Source organism: Apodemus sylvaticus, chromosome 2, assembly GCF_947179515.1.
Source record: "Apodemus sylvaticus chromosome 2, mApoSyl1.1, whole genome shotgun sequence".
In the NCBI taxonomy this organism is placed as follows: domain Eukaryota; kingdom Metazoa; phylum Chordata; class Mammalia; order Rodentia; family Muridae; genus Apodemus; species Apodemus sylvaticus.
Genome location: NC_067473.1, coordinates 179,213,951 through 179,235,333, shown reverse-complemented (window position 1 = coordinate 179,235,333; position 21,383 = coordinate 179,213,951). Strand labels below are relative to the sequence as shown.

The following is a 21,383-nucleotide window of genomic DNA, read 5'->3' as shown; positions in this document are numbered from 1 at the left end:
CTTCCTGAGCTTTGGGCTCTCGCTATCAACCTATGAACGTCATCAGCAAATGCCAAGATTTCACAGAATCCTCCCTTTCTCCAGTTTCTTTGCCAATGTCAAATTAGACTCTTCCAAGCACAAAGTTGTAGGAAATGCAGTATAAATAGCTCTCAATTGAAAAACCAGACCATGTATGCCTGGTATCATGGTTCATATCTGTATTGCTGGGCTGAGGGAAGAAGATTGCTGGAAGGTAAGAGGCAGAGTTATGGTTACATAGTTTAGATCATTCTGTATGGGACTATTTCAAAATTTCTAAGAATGAAGGGAGAAAGGGAAAAGGGAGGAAGGGAAGGAAGGAGGGAGTGAAGAAAAGGACGAAGACTTTTTCTCTATTCCTATTCTCTATTTTCATAATAAGGGAAATCTTCACACCATTCTCCCTTGGAAGAAAACATTTGGGTACTTTCTGGAACCATCTGTGGTTTTAGGAAGGTGATTGTCTTCATTTATGTTTTAGTTGACAATAAAATAAAATTTTATAATGTTATTTGTCTACAAATCTGAGTCAAAGGCTTCAGTTTAAGGGAATGGCTTGAATTATAATCTTATTATATCAGGATTGTTAAAATGCAAATAAAAATGATTATGTTCAAGTTGGAAGACCTCAGTGACTCAAAATATAGTGAACAGGAAGAAGTGGAATCTTTTAGGAGGAATTAAAAATCGTCTCCTATTCATGACTGTTATCAACAATGGCTGGCTGTGTAAAAGGAAATCAGTAAATAAGTCAGATGCGAGTCACTCAGGATATATGTCATTTTCTCCTCATGGTCAAAAGGATAGGTTCAGTCAATGCTTTCACAAGCCCTGGTTACAGCAATAAAGGTCAATTTAAGGAATATAGAGAGCCAACAATATAGATATTTAAAACAAGTATCTATACAAAGAAGGGAAAATAAGTTACAGAAAGATCTTAGAAGATTAGTATCATAAAACATTAATAAAATTGCAGGTTCCCAGTATTCCAACCCTTGGTATCAGGAAATAAGATATGAAGAAAACTTGCTTTGAATTTTTGCTAACTATTATTTTAGTCAATTTCAGTTTTATTTGGTCTTAAGGAGATGAGAAGTGAAAGATTGTGTGGGCTTCTTTATTAAAATATGAGCAAAGAACAAATAGAGAACACCTTTCAAAACAAAGAATACAAAAGACAGGCAGGAAATCCCTTCAAGTGCTGGCTTTGATGGCAGATTAAAGATGATTCAATTTAATATGGGGGAAAGCTAAATACAGCCTCAGACTGTTTCCTAATGAGCTTCAATATTTCACAAAAAATAATTGCAAGTTATTGAGTCATTTCTATTATCAGACCTACTCTATACTAGTCAAAAGGTAATAGTCCCTTCCTAGGTTCTCATCCACAGTATATGGTTGTTGGGTACATTGATGGCTTCAACCATCATCATATGAAGCAGAGTGACAGTTTGATGCAAGAATCCATATGTCTAATGACACTCAAAAATACCATTGTTCTTAACTTTCTTCAAAGTTTATAAACTACTTACTTATTGGTCAATTTCCTATGGCTGTGGTAAAATATCATTGCCAAGACAGCTTATTAAAAAAAAAAAAAAGTTGAGTTTATTTGAGCTTTGGGTTCTAGTAAAGTCTTTCTATCTAGGCAAGGAAGCCTAGAGGCAATCAGCATGGGGTCACCAAAGTAGGAACCTGAGAACTCAAGTCCACAATAGCAAGCAAACATCACAGAATAAACTAGGAGCAGCTGAAGTCTTTCAGACTCTGAAAGCCCACCCCAAGTGACATACTTTCCCCACCAATCTTCTCCAGTGACACCAACTCAGGACCAGGTATACAAACACATGAGCCTGTGGAGGACTGTTTTAAGTGTCACAATGTTGTAGTAATTTCTGTTGCTGTAAATAAAAACTCTGACCAAAGTAGCTTAAGGGGCAATGCATCTATTCTGGGTCACGGTGTAGGGAAAGCAAGGTGCCAGGAGCTTAAAGTAGCTGGTCACATTGCAGCCACGGCCAGGAAGCAGAGATGAAAGCCAGTTCTCAGGTCATTCTCTCTATTTGATATGGTCCAACATCCCCACCCAAGGAATGGTTTTGTCTATGGTTAAGATAGGCCATGCCACATCAATTAACCTAGTCAAGATGACCCCTCACCACTGCAACCAGAGGCCAAACAGTTCCTAAGAGGTGTAGCTGTAGGCTCATGTCATAGATGGTTCCAGATCCTGTCTAGGTGATGATTATTGACACTAACTATAACCCACTAGGTTCATGATTGACTTACCTACTTTTTTTCAGTTTGCATTTATTTATTTTTGTGTATCGAGACTGCAGTGTGGGTTGATGGCAGAGGACAGCGGCTTGTTGAGTAGGGTTTCTCTTTCTACTATGTAGGTCCCTGAGGTTTAACGTAGGTCATCCATCAGGCTTGGCAGTAAGTGTGGTTTATCCACCAAGCTGTCTTACTGGGAACTACTGATGTTCTATACTAATTATGATCATTAGAATCCTCAAGCCAAAGATTTGGCTAAGGATGAGTAAGATAATGTATGTGAGCTCATGAGAAATGAAGGGGCCTTTGTGCTTCTGGAAAAAGTTGATTTTGTCTCTTCAAAAGGAACTATGATACCTTCAACAGCTATAGATAGGATTGGAATTAGAACAAGGCTGACAATGTAGACAGTAGTACACTGGAATTAAACAAAACAAAACAAACCTCCAGGTCACTGTTTCTGTTTAGAGGCTAAATTCATTAACCCTTGAGGACTTCTAGCTATGAAAAGAACATCTCTCCATTGCTATGGCTTCCTTCTTATTTGTGGCTGAAAATACACCATTATAGCAAATCATTTTTTGTTGTCCTGTTTTTTCACAGACTAATGTCCTGGCTAAATAACTAATCCGAATAAGCGAAAGTATCTAGCTAGTAGTCTGGGCTACACTTCCACTTAAGAACTTGGTATCAGTTATAATCTTATGAAAGTCAAAAAGTTATTAGACAAAATAGATGACCCTACAGTCTGCAGACCCTAGTAGCCCACTGAGGAACAGAAGAGTTAAAGAGCTTGGGTATACTATCCTTTACCTGATGCTTTAATTTAACTTGATTAAATGTGTTCAGATACACAAGATTATCTCTTATGGGTAAAAGTATTCACGGAAAAGTATCCTTTCTTCTTTCTAATGTTAGCCTCCTTCCTCTGAACTTTTACACTGGTTTTTCCAATGCAGACAGTATATCTTTTATGTGAATTGTTCTCTGTGTTCTCCCTCTGTTCTCATCCCAAAACTTGTCACCATTTTCCTAAGCTGCTCTTTGCTCCCACACAGTGCTACCCATTTCAAAACATATATTCTGTCGGCATTTGAAACTCCACAAATGAAGGCTCTCTTCTCAAAAGTTCTCTACCCTATGTAAGGGGCATGTTAATGCAAGTGCCTGATGGGTAAATCTCCTGACCAGCAGTCCCTTCTCCCTGAATAGTGTCCTTCCTCTTCTGGCCTGCTTTTTTTCCTCCTCTGAGAACAAGCTTGCCTGGGCTTGTTCCTCCTCCATCCTTGATTGACATGATCACATGATCACATTTTCACTCACTGAATCCTGTCTTCTTCCCTTTCAGCTATCATCCAATGTGATCAAGAAAGTACCTTATCTTATGGTTCTAACACCACCCATCCCTTTCTCTCCTCTCTCCTGTCACACAAGCAGTGCGATTTCCTACTCAAGCTTTTCTTACAAGTAGTTCTTACACCCATTTCCATCTTCTGAGGTAGTTTCCTCCTGTATTTCCACTCTTAGCAAACAGTACATCCCTCACCTGACCTAGCAATGATTTGACTCCTGTTTGTTTCAGTTTTTATTTACTGCTTTCTTCCTTCTAACATTAAATCAATCACCAGACCTACCTAGGATTGTAAAAATCCCCTCACTCCTTCTTTAAGGAGCCATTATTTTTTTCCACCCAAGCATAAATGGACCATTTTCTTTCAGCTTCTTTTTGTACCAATCTGAGTTTTTCTTCATATAGAAACAGGAGTGTCCTGCCTTGCTGTCTGATGGCTTTCTAAAGCTAGAGAACAAAGTTTAACTTCATGGCATAGCTTTAACCTTTAACCTTTCCCTAGGTATACCTCCATATACTCTATAAATAAAGTCTTATCTCCTAAAATATGGACAGTAATGGTTTGAATAAGAAATATCTCCCATAGATTCATGTGTGAACACTTAGTTCCTAGCTGATGGTGCTATTTTGGAAGCTTCTAGAATCTTTAGGGGATGGGGTCTCACTGAAGGAAGTGGGTCACTGGAGTAGACACTGACTACTGGAGAAGACAGTATAATAACCTGTCTTCATTTCCTTTCTGGTCTCTGCTTCCATACATGTGACTAACTGTCCTATGCTTTTGTTGTATGCCTTCCCTACCCAAGACTACCATACCTGTTCAAATCATGAGCCAAAACAAGCCCCTCCTCCCTTAAGTTGCTCCTTCTTAGGAATTTGGTACAGAAATGACAAACATAACTAACACCCCCACACACCTCACATCCTGGCTTATTGTGCAACTAGAACTGAGAAATTAATTATCTCTTAAGTGGCATTCATAATCAAGCTTTAGAATATAAAACATCTTAGCTTCACGCCCTCACAAACTACAATGATAATTTCAGCCTAGATTCCCCATAGAATCTTGTTCAAACATCTACTGTCATATTGGATGTTTGCTAGTTGTTGGCAGATAAACTTTTTTGTCAAATTATGAAGATTAATAATAGTAAGAAAAAGTTGTGTTTATTTTTATAACCTTGATTCTCAACATACAGTAGGGATGCAGAAAAATAAACAAAACAAAACAAAAACAAACCAATCCACAGCTGTTGAAGTGAATAGGTTCTAATGGCCTCTAACATAATATTCTATTCTTAAAAATTGTTCTTAAAAGTTTAGAGAATCGAGAATTTTATTTGGAGTGCTAAGGACTGACTCAGTTATCTAATCTGTTAATACAGAGTCACCCCTTTAAACAAGATTCCCTTGTAGTCCTTATAGCTTCTAAGTATCCGATTACTTAGGCAAATACCTGCAATAAACTCACAGTCCTCTGCATCATGCATAGATTCTGGAGCAAAAGGACCCAAGGCAGTATCATAGAAGTGAGTACACACATGGCCACTTGACAGCCTCCATTATTCCTCTATCTGTGACTCTGCTAAACTCATTATTATCAGAATGTAACCTGGAGTGTGCACTTCACCCAAAGAGGCTCTGTAGCAATGACACCCAAATCACTTGGAAAGCTTGAGGACAGAGGGAAAGAAGTGAGGTTGCAGGCAGCACCATGGACTTGTTTTGGTTTTGTTTGTTTTTACTTTTACATAGAATAACTATATAAACTATTCAAATGACTCTGTACATATGAACCACCATTACCTTGAAAACATAATTCTGGAAACCCAGTCAACCTCTATTCCCTAAAGAAAAACATTTTCCTTTTCAATATCCCACTGTGATCAGTAGCCTATCTGCTCTTCAAAAACAATAGTCTTCTTTCCTTTAGACTTGGAAAGTTGAAAGCCTCCTCATGTTAAAACTAACACCCATACATAGATGAGATGTACTGCTTCTTTGCAATATAACCAGCCTACAGCAAGTCCAACCATTGTCTTTCTGCTTCTGAAGATCCATGATTTCCATGCTGACATTTTTAGTATATTGGATATCATGTCAGGCATAAGAAATTTACCACTGTAAACATTTTCCCAACTATTGACTAAGAAAGAGTTAATAAGAAGGAACAACAGGGAAGAACTGATTTGTTTGAATGAAACACTAAAGCTCATAATAGACAAGGGGAGCAGAAAAAGCAGATGAGCTTGACATTGAGAACACATTAAGCCAACAGAACATGACAGAGGACATTAAAATTATTCTGCTCTCTTTGCTCTCCAATTATACTTATGAAGTTATCCTTGACTACAGGGTCTTACCCTCAGCCTGTTAATCCACTCAGGCACTTCTATTCTCCTTTCCAAGGGCATTAATCCTCTCTTCCTCTCTTTTAGTTCCTTATCAGCTATCACCAGCTAAGGGACAATGCTCTCTTTTCCCCTCCCTCCCATTCTCCTAAGACACCAATATTTGGCATTTAGTACTGTGTAATAGTTCTGGGTGCTGTTATTTGTGGTTAATTTATTTATTTATATAATTTATTTTGCACAGGAGTGTGTATGTGGGGTGTGTGTGTGTGTGTGTGTGTGTGTGTCATGGTGTATGTGAACAGTAAGGACTACTCTTGAGAGCTGATTTTGTTGTTCCTTTATGTGGACTCTGGGAATTGAGCTCAGGCTACTGGGCTTGCTAGAAAGCCCTTTAGTGGTATTTTGTTTGCTTTTAGATTTATGTATGTATGTATGTATGTATTTATTTGATTTATTATGTATACAATGTGCTACCCGCATGCATACTTGCAGTATGTTAGCATGGTAGAAGAGGGCGCCAGATAACATTAAAGATGGTTATAAGCCACCATATGGTTGCTGGGAATTGAACTGAGGACCTCTGGAAAAGCAGTCAGTGCTCTTAACTTCTGAGCCAGTGGTTTTAAATTCAAACTATCTTTCTCCTACTTCCTATAGTAGCAGAGGTTTTCACAGCATTTTAAACTACAGGTGACATTTTTTTTTTTTTTACTTTCTTTCTTTTTCTTTTCTTTCTTTCTTCTTTTTGTTTTAATCTAGAAATATCTCTCCTTCCTCTGGTCACATAGTCCCAAGCCTTTCTAGCTTTTTCCTCATCTCTCTGAGAGTTCACCTCTCTGCTTCCCATCTGTGGTGGTTTGAAGAAGAATGACCGCCAGAGGCTCCTGTCCTTGCATACTTTGTCCCCAGTTGTTAGTACTGCTAGAGAAAGGCCAGTAGGTGTGGCCTCATTAGAGGAAGTATGTTCCTGGTGACAGGCTTTGAGGTTTCAAATCCCACCCTAGACCAAATCTGTCTGTGTGGCAGCCTCCTTCCTGTGGATCACTGTGTAAGCTCTCAGGTATAGCCACTCTGTACCATGTCTGCCTGCCATGCTTCCCGACAGGGCTCACGGACTAACCCTTTGAAACTGTAGGGAAGTTCCTAATTAAACACTTCTTCATAAGCTGCCTTGATCATGGTGCCTCCTCACAACAATAGAACAGTACCTGGGACACAATACCTCAACAATCATCAGTGCTTCCTTCAGGATTTTATTCACACCCCATTGTTTTCCTCCCTCATTAGGTTTCAACTGAATTTGCTTCCTCAGATTCATAAGACTTCTGGATGAGCTGAAAAACCTCATCCCCCAAGCCTCTAGCCCAGAACCTTATACTATGTGAATCTGTGGGCAAGATGGCGCCATGGGTCCTCTAAGCCATGCATCATGCCTCGTTTTATGGGATTTACTTCATGGCTTTACTTGACAATAGCCCTGGGTTCTGGCTTCCATCATATTAAACACTTGAAAAAAACAGCTCCTTTTCTCATTTATTACTAAGTCTTGCCCTTTTTTTCAAGCTTGCCACTCTCTTATTGATGTGCTTCAGTCACAACTAATCCGATTTTACTCATTCATATGCTGGTCGACTTGATTAGACCATGTACAAGTTCTGCATGCACACAATGCATCCCCTCCCAGCCCTGCTCCAAATTGGTCTGATTATTCTAGCGCTTTTACTTCTTCCTAAGTTATTTTTTTCCTGACTTGTCCCCACCCATGGATGGGTTAGGAACCCATCATCTGTATTCTCCATTGTCTATTCATGATCATTGTTCCACTGAGATGGAAATATGTTTAAATACGTTATCTTGGCCCTTGACTGTCTCTTTAACTTAACTCTATCACAGTAAGTGGCAGTCATGAGATGACTGCAAATGTTTGCTGGAGTTAGACAATAGTAGGAATTTCTGCAGTGCAGTAAGGCAGCCATGTTTACAACAGCTGATTGAACATTTTAAAACGACTAAAAAGGAGGATTTTTAATCTCTCCTCCATCAATCAATGATAAATGCTTGAGGTAATAGACACATTGACCTCTCTAACCTAATCACTGTGTACTGTATAAACAGATATGTTATAATGTACCAATTTTGACAATTGATTTTTTTAATTTAAAAATTACAGAGCTAATAATGCATTTATTCATTGACTCATGCATTGATTACTACAACAAAATTTTCTACACAAAACCAAAATACTAGAAAACCATGATCAGTGTTTTACTGTCTATTTGGCAGTAACTCTCTTAGGAAAACTGAGTCAGAACTGGTATTCTGGTTTAGCAGAAGTCTATCATGAGATGAGTGGAAATGCAAAAGTTCTAATCCTCTGAGTGAACCTGAGGAGATTAGCACCTCTATTGGCACCTTAGCTGGGCCCAGAGGATTAGCTTGGTATAGCCTACCACTCCCTGTTCCTCCCTCCTTCACAACATTCCATAGATTCTGGAAAGTTATACCTTCATGTCATTTCGAATCTTCTGCTGTAGCCCTTGCAAGAATAGGATGTGTTGTGAACCATGTCATTAAGTACTGAGATTCCAGGCCCTGGAAAATAAATTCTAACTGCTCCTGCTTAAAATACAAGGCAGAACTTTAAGGTAAAATCAAGTGGCAGTTTATCTTTAAGTCAGCTTGACAACTGATTCAGCATTTTTTGTCTTGACACTATATTCCATAAAGAGTAAATATGTCAAACATGGTGGTTCATGGGTATAATTCCAACTCTGGGGAAGCTGTATTACCATGACTTGTAGGACACCCTGTTCTACATAGTGAACCTAGCTCAAGGGCTCTGTTCCTCCAAAGTGCAGAGAGAGCGAGGGCATGCAGTGGAGGCCACTGTCATTGTCATGATACCTTTCCTAAGGTCTGCCCCGTGAGACAAGTATCATAGGCCCATCCAAGATTAGAATCCGCTTGAGAGTCAGGTCATGTGCCCATGTGAGGCATTTGGGAATACATTTCTGTTTTCCATTTACCTTGGTGATACCTGGAATGGGGATAATTTAAATGCATACCCCGATCCTTTACAATTCTTTTCTCCCTGCCCCATTCTGATACCTTCCTTGAAACCTCCATTCTTCTGGGATTGATCACTAATGTTGATCTTCCTTGTGCCACCTTGTATTTTAGAAAATTCTTCAATCATGTGACATATAGACCATATGTGCCACTGGCCCTCAGAGTTGAGAGAGGAGAAAGGGCAGGAACAAGGGAGAAGGTGTATTTTATAACCCTTCTTAACAGCCAGCATCTCCTTCTAAATATCGCTAAAGACAGTGAAATCAGGCATGGGCTGTGTCTGAAAACAAGTCTACAATGCGTATGATGGGGCCTTTGTGTATCTAGAAGACAGGGCAGTAAATGCGGCTGTCTTCATATCTGTTCAGGATATAGCCCATCACTCCAGACAGTGGTTCTGATATCCTCAACTAACACAACAGCATGTTCATTTTTTACACTGCAAAGAGATAATTATTGCCATGGTTAGGGTCTATTACAACTGCCTATCCCATCATGACAAGGCAGCAAATCATGTGATAGGTGTGTGTGTGTGTGTGTGTGTGTGTGTGTGTGTGTGTGTATGAAATGCCACATATCAATGGGCATTCCTCAGGAGCTTTTAATCTTGTTCTTGAAATAGGGTCTCTCATTAGCCTGTAGATCACTGATCAGGTACAATGTCTGGCCAATGAACTCCAGGGTTAAGCCTGTCTCTGTACCTCCTGCACCTAGTACTGCGATTAGAAGCATAGTCTCCCATGCTTAGAACGTTTTAAAGGTGGTTACCAGGGGGTACAAATTAGGTCCTCCTCCTTACACAGCAGGCATTGTGCCAACTGAGCCATCACCTTAAACCCATGTCACAATTGTAAAACCTTTCTGTCCTTCAACCCCGCAGTGCCCTTTGGTTTCCTGGTCCTTGTTTCAGCATACACCACAGATTTCAGGACTACCACCACAGCTTATGCCTGAGACGGTCACACATGACTGACTTCAGCTAGCAGTTTAGAGGAAAGAAAGAAACAGGGAATGCAGCTCAGGCCAGGATGTATATCCCAATCTCTTTACTGTGAAAAATATGTGTAACCATCACACAGTGACATGACAGAAAGCTTTTCTAATACAAAAACTTTGTACTGTTTTCCAGTTTCAAGCTGGCCCTGGAAACCAATTTATCCAATTAACTGTTCCAGAAAGATGGTACATTATTAAAATAAAACCCACCCCAAGCAAAAATGAAATCAAACAAACACTCTTGATAACCAAGTGAATTAAAAGCTTGACAAATTCCAGACATGAGAATAAATTAGCTACATAAGTTCAGGCAGTGGCAATGGGCGAGCTTTGAAGATGGATGGCCCAGCTTGAGAGTTTAGGGATGGCTGGGTTGCTAAAAGGGCCACCTTTGACCCTTCAGGTGCTACCAAGGGCATGCCCCCAAGGCTGCTAGCATCCACAGAAACCATTCGGGGAAGAACATACTTTCTGAATGATCACGCTCTAGCCCTGACTAGAGCTGAGCAGTTAGTTCGTGGCCCACAGGAAGCAGAACGTCCCCAAGCATGTGTCCTTTATTAGACATCCTACAAAAGAGCCCTCCAGGTCTGGAAAGGTACAGAGCCCTCATTACTCCCACAGTGAAAGAAAGCATCAGAACCACTTCTGGGAACGGAAAACCAATGGCAGCCCTGGACAGCTGCAATGAAAGGCTCCTGTCTCTTTGCAAAGCATTCAAATGCCATCTGGCAATTTCGTTGACGTCAGCAGGCAGAGACAAACAACTGCCCCCACTGGCTTCTTCATTATTCCCTCCCCCACACAACCCCGCTGTCCCCTCCTCCCTAGCAAAACCCTCAACTCTTTAGCTGAGGAGAGGGGCAGAGCAACATTTGAAAAAAGATTTTTTTTTTCCCCTTTATTTCTCATCTGTTGCATTTTAGGGAAGAGCTTGAGCATGATACTCTCTGTGGTATTCGCCCTCAGTTCTCAAAATCTAGTTAGAAAGTAGAGAAATTATTACATGGACAAGACAATTTCAAGCCTTTTCTATTTGTGTGCAAGGATTCAGAGTGTATAGACTGTGAGGCTAGGGGTGTAAAAGAAAACTATTAATCTAACTTCTGGTTCAACCCGTTCTCTCTTTGATCATTGTGAACAGCCAGCGTTAGGCCAGCCCAGAATAAGCCTGAGGCCCGAGGCTGACTGTGTTGGCTTGAAACGTATGCACCACACGTGCTGTGCTTTCCCAGGTAGTTCCTTAGATACGCAGCTGTGTTTCAATGTTGGCGTTATTTTGTTTTAGACAAGCTTTGTGAAAAAAAATTTTTTTACATTACTGGATAAAAAATCAAAGAGATCAAGTGAATGTTTGTAAGAGTAGAAGAGTCAACACCCAATGCAAATATGGAAACTAATTTGCAAAAAGTCATACCTTGTATAGCATAGGACGAGTGAGGTGTCCTGCTCAGCCTTCACTAAGCTTTATAATTACCTGTAAAAACTCCTAAGCTCCTAATGCTGAAGTCAGACATCACCACTGTTTTCAGAATGGTTCCCGTGAATCCATTTGCTTTTTAAAGATGTTACATCAGTGCTAATCTTCTTCAGCAGCTCCACCTAATTTAATAAACTCATCTTATTCTAATTCATCTAAAGATGATGAAGTGGGAAATGGTAATGGGGCACATTATTTGAAATGTGTCCTTCCCGGTTAGCTTTCGTAGTTTTTGATTTTTATAAAAAAAGATTTAGTTTTAATTCACTCCCGCACATGTGTGAGTGCAGTGCTCACAGAGGCCAGAAGAGGGTATCAGATCCTCTGGAGCTGGAAGTACAGGCAATTGTGGGTCACCTGACACAGGTATTTGGAATAGAGTACTCCAAACTGCTGATCCTTCTCTCCAATTTCCCCTTCTCCATTAGCTCTCAAAGAGACAGTGAAGAGCCTATACACATGCCCAGGACTGAATGCTTCACCTCAACCGCTCTCTTTGCACATAGAGGCCTTGGGACTTTGACCTCTTAGCATGTTATTTCTTGCTATTGCCCTCAGACCATGCTGCTCGCATTAGGTAGACATGTCCATCATGTGTGTTCCTTCCTACTCATTCCTGAAGGTTCAGTTTAGCAGTTTTTCTTCAGGGAGGCCTTGGCTGACATATTCCCTGTCCTTTGAAAATGCCAGGTATGCATGCACTCATTTAATGTCTGCTTCTGCGAGTGTCTGTTCTCACATGGACTCTAGGAAGGCAGAATTAGTTGCTTGTGCGCTCCCTCAGTGCCTAGCATGTATTGCATCATAGGTGTCTGTGTGTCTGTGGAGGAAATGAAAGAACAAAGGACCCAGCAAGTCAGCAGAGAAGCAGAAAGGAAAACAGCATGAGCTAAGGTCATGACCAAACTATGACCACCGAAGAAAGCAAAGCCAGGCAAAACCAGAAGGCAGTGAGGGTAAATGAGCAGAACTTCCTGAATATCTAGATATGGTTCTGTGTTCTGCCTCACATCTGGGGTGCCAAGGAGCAGCTTGGGAGACAAAAAAGAAACAACAACAACAACAACAAAACAGGGGAGCTGGGATACATTCCATTGTCCCCATTTTAAAAAGTGATTATTTTAGCTAGGAGTCTGACATTTACGTTAGCTGAAGGACACAATGTTCTGCCACAGAACTATCAATATGTGACAATCGTTTCAAGGACAGGAGTCACTACTGATTCCCATACACTGCTGCTGCTGCTGCTGCTTCTGCTGCTGCTGTTCCATTATATGGAGATTAAAAACCCCCAGAGACTCAAGAAACATTACCTTATATTCCAGGTACAGATATTGGGCGTTTTACATTCACTGAAAAACTTGGGATCCTGGGTGTTGTCACGAACTACCCTGTACAATGAACTCCACAACGCAGAGATTTGAGAAATCTGTAGTTCCTCATTCCTTCCCTCTACCAGAATTCTTAAAGTGACTTCCTAGCAAGACTATTCTAAAATTTCAGGTTGATGAAGGTAATTCTGCTCTTATGTAATTCTCTTCAGAGTTGATGTTTATGAGTTTGATTCTCTCACAAATGAACACATTTCTAGACCCACAAAATCTAGGATCTGGCAAGGGGCAGTAGCAAGTCTGAACCTCCTTGTGATGGTTTGTACATGCTTGGTCCAGGGAGTAGCACTATTAGGAGGTGTGACCTTGTTGGAGTAGGTGTGTCACTGTGGGTGTGGGCTTTAAGACCCTCCTTCTAGCTTCCTGGAAGCCAGTCTTTCACTAGCAGCCTTCAGATAAAGATGCAGAACTCTCAGCTCTGCCTGTACCATGCCTGCCTGGCTGCTGCCATGCTCTTGCCTTGATGATAATGGACTGAACCTCTGAACCTGTAAGCCAGCCCCAATTAAATGTTGTCCTTATAAGAGTTGCCTTGGTCGTGGTATCTGCTCAGAGCAGTAAAACACTAAGACACTCCTCAAAGAAAACTGGTCCCTTGTCAGTCTTTCTTTATCCCTTTGACCTGGGAGGCTGTGGTTTTGAAAAGGTACTCCCTGCACTAGACTCCCAGCCTGCCCACACCAGCCAGCTCCAGTCCTTCCTCATCAACGTGACTTCTCCTGTCCTTCATAGTTCTTCACAGATCTGAAACCTCTCCCCTGCTCTGCCTAGCATAATTAATAAATACCTTCACCACTTATGGTTCTACAGAACTTGTAGGCTCCAGAAACAAAAGCCATTTTTAAAGGAACATTGATGGTTTCTCAAAACATTTGCATCAGTCAATAAGTTAGCAAGAAATCAACACTAATGGTATGTTAAATAAAAACTAGCATTTATAGAGGGTCTATTTTCCACCAGGGGCCATCTATGAACTTCCTGCACAGGTTATCTCTCCATCCTCAGATTACCCTGGTTAGGAGGTGCTAAACTTAAACATAGTTGTCATGTGAGCTCACAATGTTTTAGCCACTTAATCTAAAATATCACATCTAATGAGTGATTGGGCCTGCATATGATTCCAAGTGGCTTCTGAATCTATAGACTGTGTCCTTAACCATTTTAACCTTTATTCTGTCTTGCTACTAAAATTCAATTTAAAGAGACCACTGTGATTTCTAATGAAATCATGAGCAGTAATAAAGGCAGCCCAAGAAAGTCAGTCCTTAGGCACAGCCTGAAAAGACTGGAAAAATTATATACCTAGACCTCACAGAATTTAAATTCAAAGTACTTGTTTATTGAAGCTATAGCAAGAGTGGTACCTTTAAATGATTTTAAAATAAAACTTATGATGTTGGTAGCTCTTATCCTGTGAATAAGGCAAAGCAGAAGTATAATAATACCGAGATTCTGATTTACTTGAAATATTTATTCAGGGATATTTGTAAACCTGTGAAAGCAGGTTTTAAGACAATGAGGGGAAAGAAAGATAGAAGGATCAGGGATTAAGTATAAAGTTCCTACACTGCTGTGCAGAACCCAAAAGTTCTAGGTTACAATATTACAAGATACATTATTACAAGAATTAAGTTTTAATGATTTATAAAATTAGGCTTTTCCACCCATACAGAAAAGACTGTGGAAGGAATATTACTTCAAATACAGATAATTTTGGACTTCTAGCTCTATATTATAGCATAAATTTCTCTATAATAGGGCAATTGCCTTTATAAAAAGATCCATTTTAATTTTATGTGTATACATTTGTCTGAATTCATGCATGTGCGGCATGTGCCTGCAGTGCTCCAGGAAGTCAGAAGAGGGCACTGGATCCTTTTAATTGGAGTTATGAACAGATATGAGCCACCAACTGGTGCTAAGAACTAAGGCCATGATCTTTACAAGAACAGCCAGAACTCTTAGTCACAGGGCTGTCTTTCTAGCTTCAGTGTAATTATTTTTTGTATACAGTTAAGAATCACACCAAAGCAAATATTTCTTCCTACAGATCCACAAAAGCAAGATGGGAAAACCCAGATGTCACAAGTGTGTTACTGTTAGAACATCAGCATCCTGGTGTGACACAGATTGCTTCAGATGTTAGCCTGGGGCAACGATGGCAAATCATTCACGGATTAGTTACCTATTTATAATATTATAATTCTACTATTTCATACTTCAAAGCTAAATTAATGATTAGCAACCCAGATTGCCTCATTTATAAAATAGCTACATCTAACTATGTATTAATAGTTTTCTTTCAAATAGTTTTAAGGTCATCGATCATGAAAAATATTTCACAGGCCTTAAATTGAAGAGAAGACTATATTTGTGTATTTCTAGAAGCCTTCACATGAACTTGCTAAGAGTTGAGGAAATGAAGTTCTCCAAAATAATTCAAGATTATTCTTTTAAGGATGTAAACTTAGTCTTTGCAAAGAGTTTATTCTATTTATCTTGGTGAAGTGCTTTCTAATTTTAATAATCTGTAAGTCTGATTTTCAAATTGTGGTATTTTTCTACTTCCTGCCTGAACTTTACACTTAAGAGAACGTGTTTGCAAATATATATTCCATGTTGATTTGAAAGAAAAGCCCTCAGACTATAGTATGCTGTTCGGTGACAATGGTCGATGCTTAAATTTTGCAATAAAGTCACAGAGTGGACAGTGAACAGGCTGACTCAGCCCTAAGCTATGCTGCATGTTCTGCTGTTTCCTTCTGTAATATCCTAAGGGCATGCTTTGTGTCAGTACTACAGTCCCTTGCTATTTAATGACTCCTTATGCAAAAACCAAATGAAAAGCATTAAGAAAAATAAAATCCTAGGCTTCTCTTCAAATTCTGATCATTTCCGTGGCGAAGAACTTCACTGGGCTTTACATTGCGTCCTCTCTTGAGAGCTACATTGAATATATCTGTCATGGTGAGAAACTATTTCTAGCCTGCCTTTGTTCTGTTAGGGATTAAGTCCAAATTTGAGAGTGCTTTACAAAATTTTAAAACAAAATTTAGAAAAAAACAGTCTTAACACTAGTTTCCCCAAAGCCAAATTAGTTCATTACAAGGAAGGTTGTTTAAAAATTTCAGTGATAAACAAACCTAGAAGCTATAATTTTCCTGATAGCAAACCCTCCATTTGCCTCTGAAAGCAGGAGGGGGCTCAAGGCTTTCTTCCTATTGACTGTATTGTGAAACTGTTTCTTTATGGGTTTCAGTAATTTTGTTAAAGCCAAACCAAATTTGAGAGATTAATTTATGCCATTAGCTGTGGCTGTCAGGAAATGTGGGATATTTGCATATTTGACATCTGAGTACACATTCAAGGGGCAGGGGAGTATTACTTTAATAGTAGGGTGTGCATTTATTCCTCTGACTTAGCATACGCAGTTGCTCTCAGTGTTACAAAAGTAAATAGAGAAACAATTTGAAGCAATTTCCCTATCCCTGTGATCAATAGAAACAGCAACAGAAAAGAACCAAAAGGCCTAGGCTTGTCAAAACACATACTGGTTAATGACTGCTGTGATCACAGGTCTAAATTCACTAAACAATTCTGGACCTTGTGTATTTATAACAGCACCAGTGTGGCTGCCCAGTTATCTCTGGAATGGTCCTTTCTTTCTATTATTCCGTCAACTAATCCTTCAAAACCACCAGCTTCTGTGGAATCCGCTCTGAAGAGCAAAGCCCTTCCTCACTGCTATCCTCTCCAACTTTCACCCTCTAGAGGGAATGAAAAGTAATGAAAACTTATGTCTCATTACAAACGAAACACGTTTCAGAACTGTATTCTGCCCTCCTAGGAGTTTTACATTTCTAGGTTCAACTTTTAGGGAAATGAGCTGTGTACTAACACTGCTGCAGGAATACAGCAAGTCCTCAAGGCCGCATTCTCCAACCCAAGTCATGAGATATATGATGAAGATGGAAGTCCAAAGAGGTGGCTTATTATATGATGGCTGTGGCATACAATTTTTGCTGCTATGACAGAATTCTTGAGACTTAGTAGTTCATAAAGAAGAGATAGCTATTTCTTCTAATTCTAGAAGTTGAGACTATCAGAATCCAGGATCCTACATCTTCAGGAAGTGGGGGTGGGGGGGAGCTTTGATCTACATGAGCCTATGACAGAATACAAAGAGCATATATGAGAAAGAGACAAAACAAAGAACAAACTCACCCTCATAGTAAGAACCTGTTCCTATCACAGCTGATATACATTCATGGTAACAGCAATGATCTGATAATGAGAGTAAGAGCCTTGTGTTCTAATAATCTATAGAAAGACTTACCTTTAACACTGCTGTATTTAGGATTAAGATCCTAACAAGTTCCCAACACATGAGCTTTGGAGGCACGTGCAAATGAGAGTACATGAAAATTTTGAGGTTAACTTGATTATAACATAATTCTCTAATATTAGGTATATATGTATATATGAATATATGTGTATACACACACACACACACATGTGTATGAAGAGAGAGAAATATAGACAAATATACACATATTGTGCCAGCTATAATTTTTGTCAACTTGATACAAGCTCAAGTCATCTAGGAAGACTAATACTCAGTTGAAAAACAAACAAACAAACAAACAAACAAAAAACCTGCTTAAGATTCCCCTGTGGGCCATTTTTGTTTGTTTCTTTCTTTCTTTCTTTTCAGGTTTTTTGTTTTGTTTTGTTTTTTGTTTGTTTGTTTTGGGCAATAGCTGAGGGCCCAGCTCATTGTGGGTAGTGACACTCCAGGGCAAGTTGTTTTACTCTGTATAAGAAAGCATCTAAATTGGAGATGCTTAAACCAAAAAGAGAGATAGCACACCTGAGATAGAAGGGTCTCTGAGAAAGTGGGAACCAGTGTTCCAATGGGATGGAGATAATGTCACATGTACCTCCTGATGTGCAATTCAACTGTAATTCATACTCTCCCCTAGAGTCACAGGTTGAAATTCTAAAGCCTGCTAACTCAGATTGTGGCCTTATTTGAGGATAGACTTCATAGTTATGGAATTAAAATGAGCTCATTAGGGTGGCCCTCATCCAAGACTGGCATTATACAAAAAGGCAATCTGTCAGCAGATCAGAACACACAGAGAAGGCAAATAAAAAGGATGGCAGAGTTCAGGGTCAGTCTCCCACAAGTCAAAGAATATCAAAGGTCACCAAAACCATATCAGAGGAATAGACAGTCTTGCTTACATATTTAGGAAGGACCCCCCCCCCCCAAAGAGGCAGCTTGCTCTTGGACTTCTTTCTCTGAACAGAGGCAAAAGTTTCTGCACATAAGTCAACCAAAGATGTCACTCAGCCACTGAATTCCTAGGGTGTCCTAGATTGCCTGAGGTAAAAGCTCTTTATGTCACAGGGTAGTCATTAAATCCAACAGGATGACTGCCTCTCTCAAGGAGTGAAAGGCCTTGGTTACTTAAATGGAAAAAGGGTCCCATGTGCTTGTGTGATTGAACTCTTGCTAACAGGTGTTGATGCTGTTTTGAAAGGTTGTAGATGACTTAGGGAATGGATTCTTGGAGGAAGTGGGAAGCTGGGTGGATCATGAGATTTTAGCTTGCCCTGTTGTGTAGTCTGTGCTTCCTAGATCCACAGAGCAGTGAGTCAGCATTCACTGCAAGCTCCTGGATTGGCAGAGCCGCCTGCCGCCAAGTCTGCCCTGCTCTGATGGGCCGCATCCCCTCAAACCATGAGCCTCCCTGAAGTTGCTTCTTGTCATGCATCTGATCACAGCAGGGGAAACAATAGCAGGAGTGAACTGTTCTTACATTTTGGAAAATATGCCTAATAATCAGAGGCTGTCACTGCTTTTTGCAGAAATGCATCTGAGCTTCCTTCTTTCTCTTTTTCTTTTATTTCATGTGTGTGCTCATCTTTAGTGGGTTCCCTTGCATGCACAGGTGCAGGAGCATGGTTGTGCATACATATATGTATACGTACACACACACACATATACATACACACATATATATGTGTATGTATGTGTGTGTGTGTGTGTGTGTGTGTGTGTGTGTGTGTGTGCCAGTGGACAACCCTAGGGTGTTACTCTTCATGAATTGGGGACTGGATCTCTTACAGGCCCAGAGAACTCACTTATTAGACTAGGTTGGCTAGTCATTGAGCTGCAGAGAGCCTCCTGCCTCTGTCTTCCCAGTTCTGGCATCACAAGCACACACCACATCTGACCCTTCACATGAAGCTTAATAGGTACACCTGGGTCATCATACTTAGATGACAAGCATTTTGCTGAATTAGCCCCTGAGCTCCACTCTTATAAGGAGATCCCCTTCCCAGCTTCCCTGCAGTTCAGTAGTATCACCCCGTGTCATGAATATACCCAAGATGTGGCACTGAACTACCCAGCCCTAACCACCCAGGGTTCTCCTCTCCATCCATCATTGTGATGCGCAGGGCCTTGGGTGGAAGCCTTACCTCATCTCTGTCCTGGTATGCTGACTTCACAGACCAAAACCCAAGATGAAGCCCAACAGATAATAAATAATACATGCTGTAGCCAGAGAGATAAACTTCCTGATTTGAGTAGCTGGGGAATGCTTAATATTGCAGTACTGTCCCCATTCTCTCAACCTTGAAATAAAAGTAAAAATCACGAAGGTGTAACCTATTTGTGAAGTCTGCATTCAGGAGTGTATTGGATGATCTGTTGCCTTCTACTTTTTTGAGTTCTGGGAAATTCCCAGAGATGAAGTGATACCTACAGTACAAATAATCTTAGAACTTCTGATTGCAACAACCCCCACACTGTTCAGTTTCCCCACAGAGCTGGTAATGTGGCCAGTGGAATTAGAACAAGGCAGACCTCTCCAGTCTAGTAAAAAGAAAACCTCGAAGCTACGTGTTTTATTAGTTTGTTTCCATTTTCTCATCTCTGCCTTTCATCCCTCTTTGCAAAACCATTATTCCAACTGTCCTTATATTTTCCCACCAGCTTTCTCACAGTTATAAAAGAGAAAATTAAGAAATGTTTTGCTGATTATTTTTTTCCTAAGCAGAATGATTGCACATTCCCAGGCAAATTCCATGTCTACACCACATAACACAACCTCAAAATTTCAAAGCAAAAAGGAATCGTCTCATTGATCTGGTATGAATTCATTATGCCTTTAACTGAATAAAACTAGCACATTATTTTATTCACGCTAACAGATTATTTTACTCAAAGATACTTAGGGGCTAAACATTAGGCACTGAGTTCACATCTATTGATTTACAATTTTTGTAAATCACATAAAATACAGTGAACTATATATCCTAGACCATAAATAAAATATAGTTCTTCAATAATGACCAACATTGAGATTTAAATCTTTCTTGCTTACCCTTCACCTTTCTTTGGAGACAAGGTCTGGTGAAGCCCAGGCAGGGTTTGAACTCATTATGTAGCAGAGGATGTTCTTAAACTTCTGATTCCTCTGTCTCCACCTCCTGAGCACTGGGAATACAGATATGCACCACCATCTTCAGTTATATGGTGTCTGATGAATGGAGTTGGGGCTCCCTAGACAAATGCTCTATCAACTGAGCTGTATGCCCTCCAAGATGATCATTGCCTACTAGTTGAGTTTCATACTTAAGATGAATAAACTAGACCTTCTTCCTCAATTTGTCACCCTAACATGCTTGAGGCACATGGGATGTGTCAGTGAGATTGCTCCTCTACATTAGTGACTTTCTTCACTAGGCTCCCAATTTAATCCAGTCCCACACCAACCCATAAGACATTGGTATAGCTCACCACTGAAAACTAGAAAAGTGTTCTGTGAGCCATGCTCTGGTAGCTCACAATAGATTGTGTGGTTCCTTCCTCTGTTCTTCCTAGAGACCAGAATGTACAGAAACACCCACCTCCTCTAAAATCCATCCAGTAGACAGCTACAGTCTGGGCTGCAGCTATACTAGAGCACAAGTCCTAACTCCTGTCCACTGGTGGGATCTGAGCATCTTCATCTGGTTAAAATAGAAACACTCATTAAAATCCAAACCAATACCACCAATATGACTGCTATAAAATTTCATAATTAACATGTAAAATTGTGTCTTAGATGGTAATGGCATCTAAATGAAACTGTCCCTCTGGTGAATAAATGGAATCTATATAGTTCCCAAATGTGCTTTGTCTGCTGGAGTTCCTGACACAGTGACTGGTGAAGTAATGGTCCTAGTAAAGTAAAAACTTGAGTTTAGGTTCCCTGGGATGAACCACGTACTATTGAGGCTCAGAGGAGGGTGAGGATGCTATGCTCTTAGAAAGCCTTTGTCTATCAACCCCTCACCAGCATGGTTCAAATCTGCAGCCTTGTGTTTCTTTTAACATTCACAGACTGTGTAAGAATTTTCCTCCATGAGAAGTTTCAACCCTTCTGTGT

The 21,383-nt window shown here is 40.1% G+C and overlaps 1 protein-coding gene across 1 annotated transcript in view; it reads right to left on the bottom strand.

Moving 5' to 3' along the window:
- The window catches only part of Pde3a (phosphodiesterase 3A), a 260,516-nt gene that overhangs the window by 61,384 nt on the left and 177,749 nt on the right, over positions 1-21,383 (bottom strand). The window lies entirely within an intron of this gene.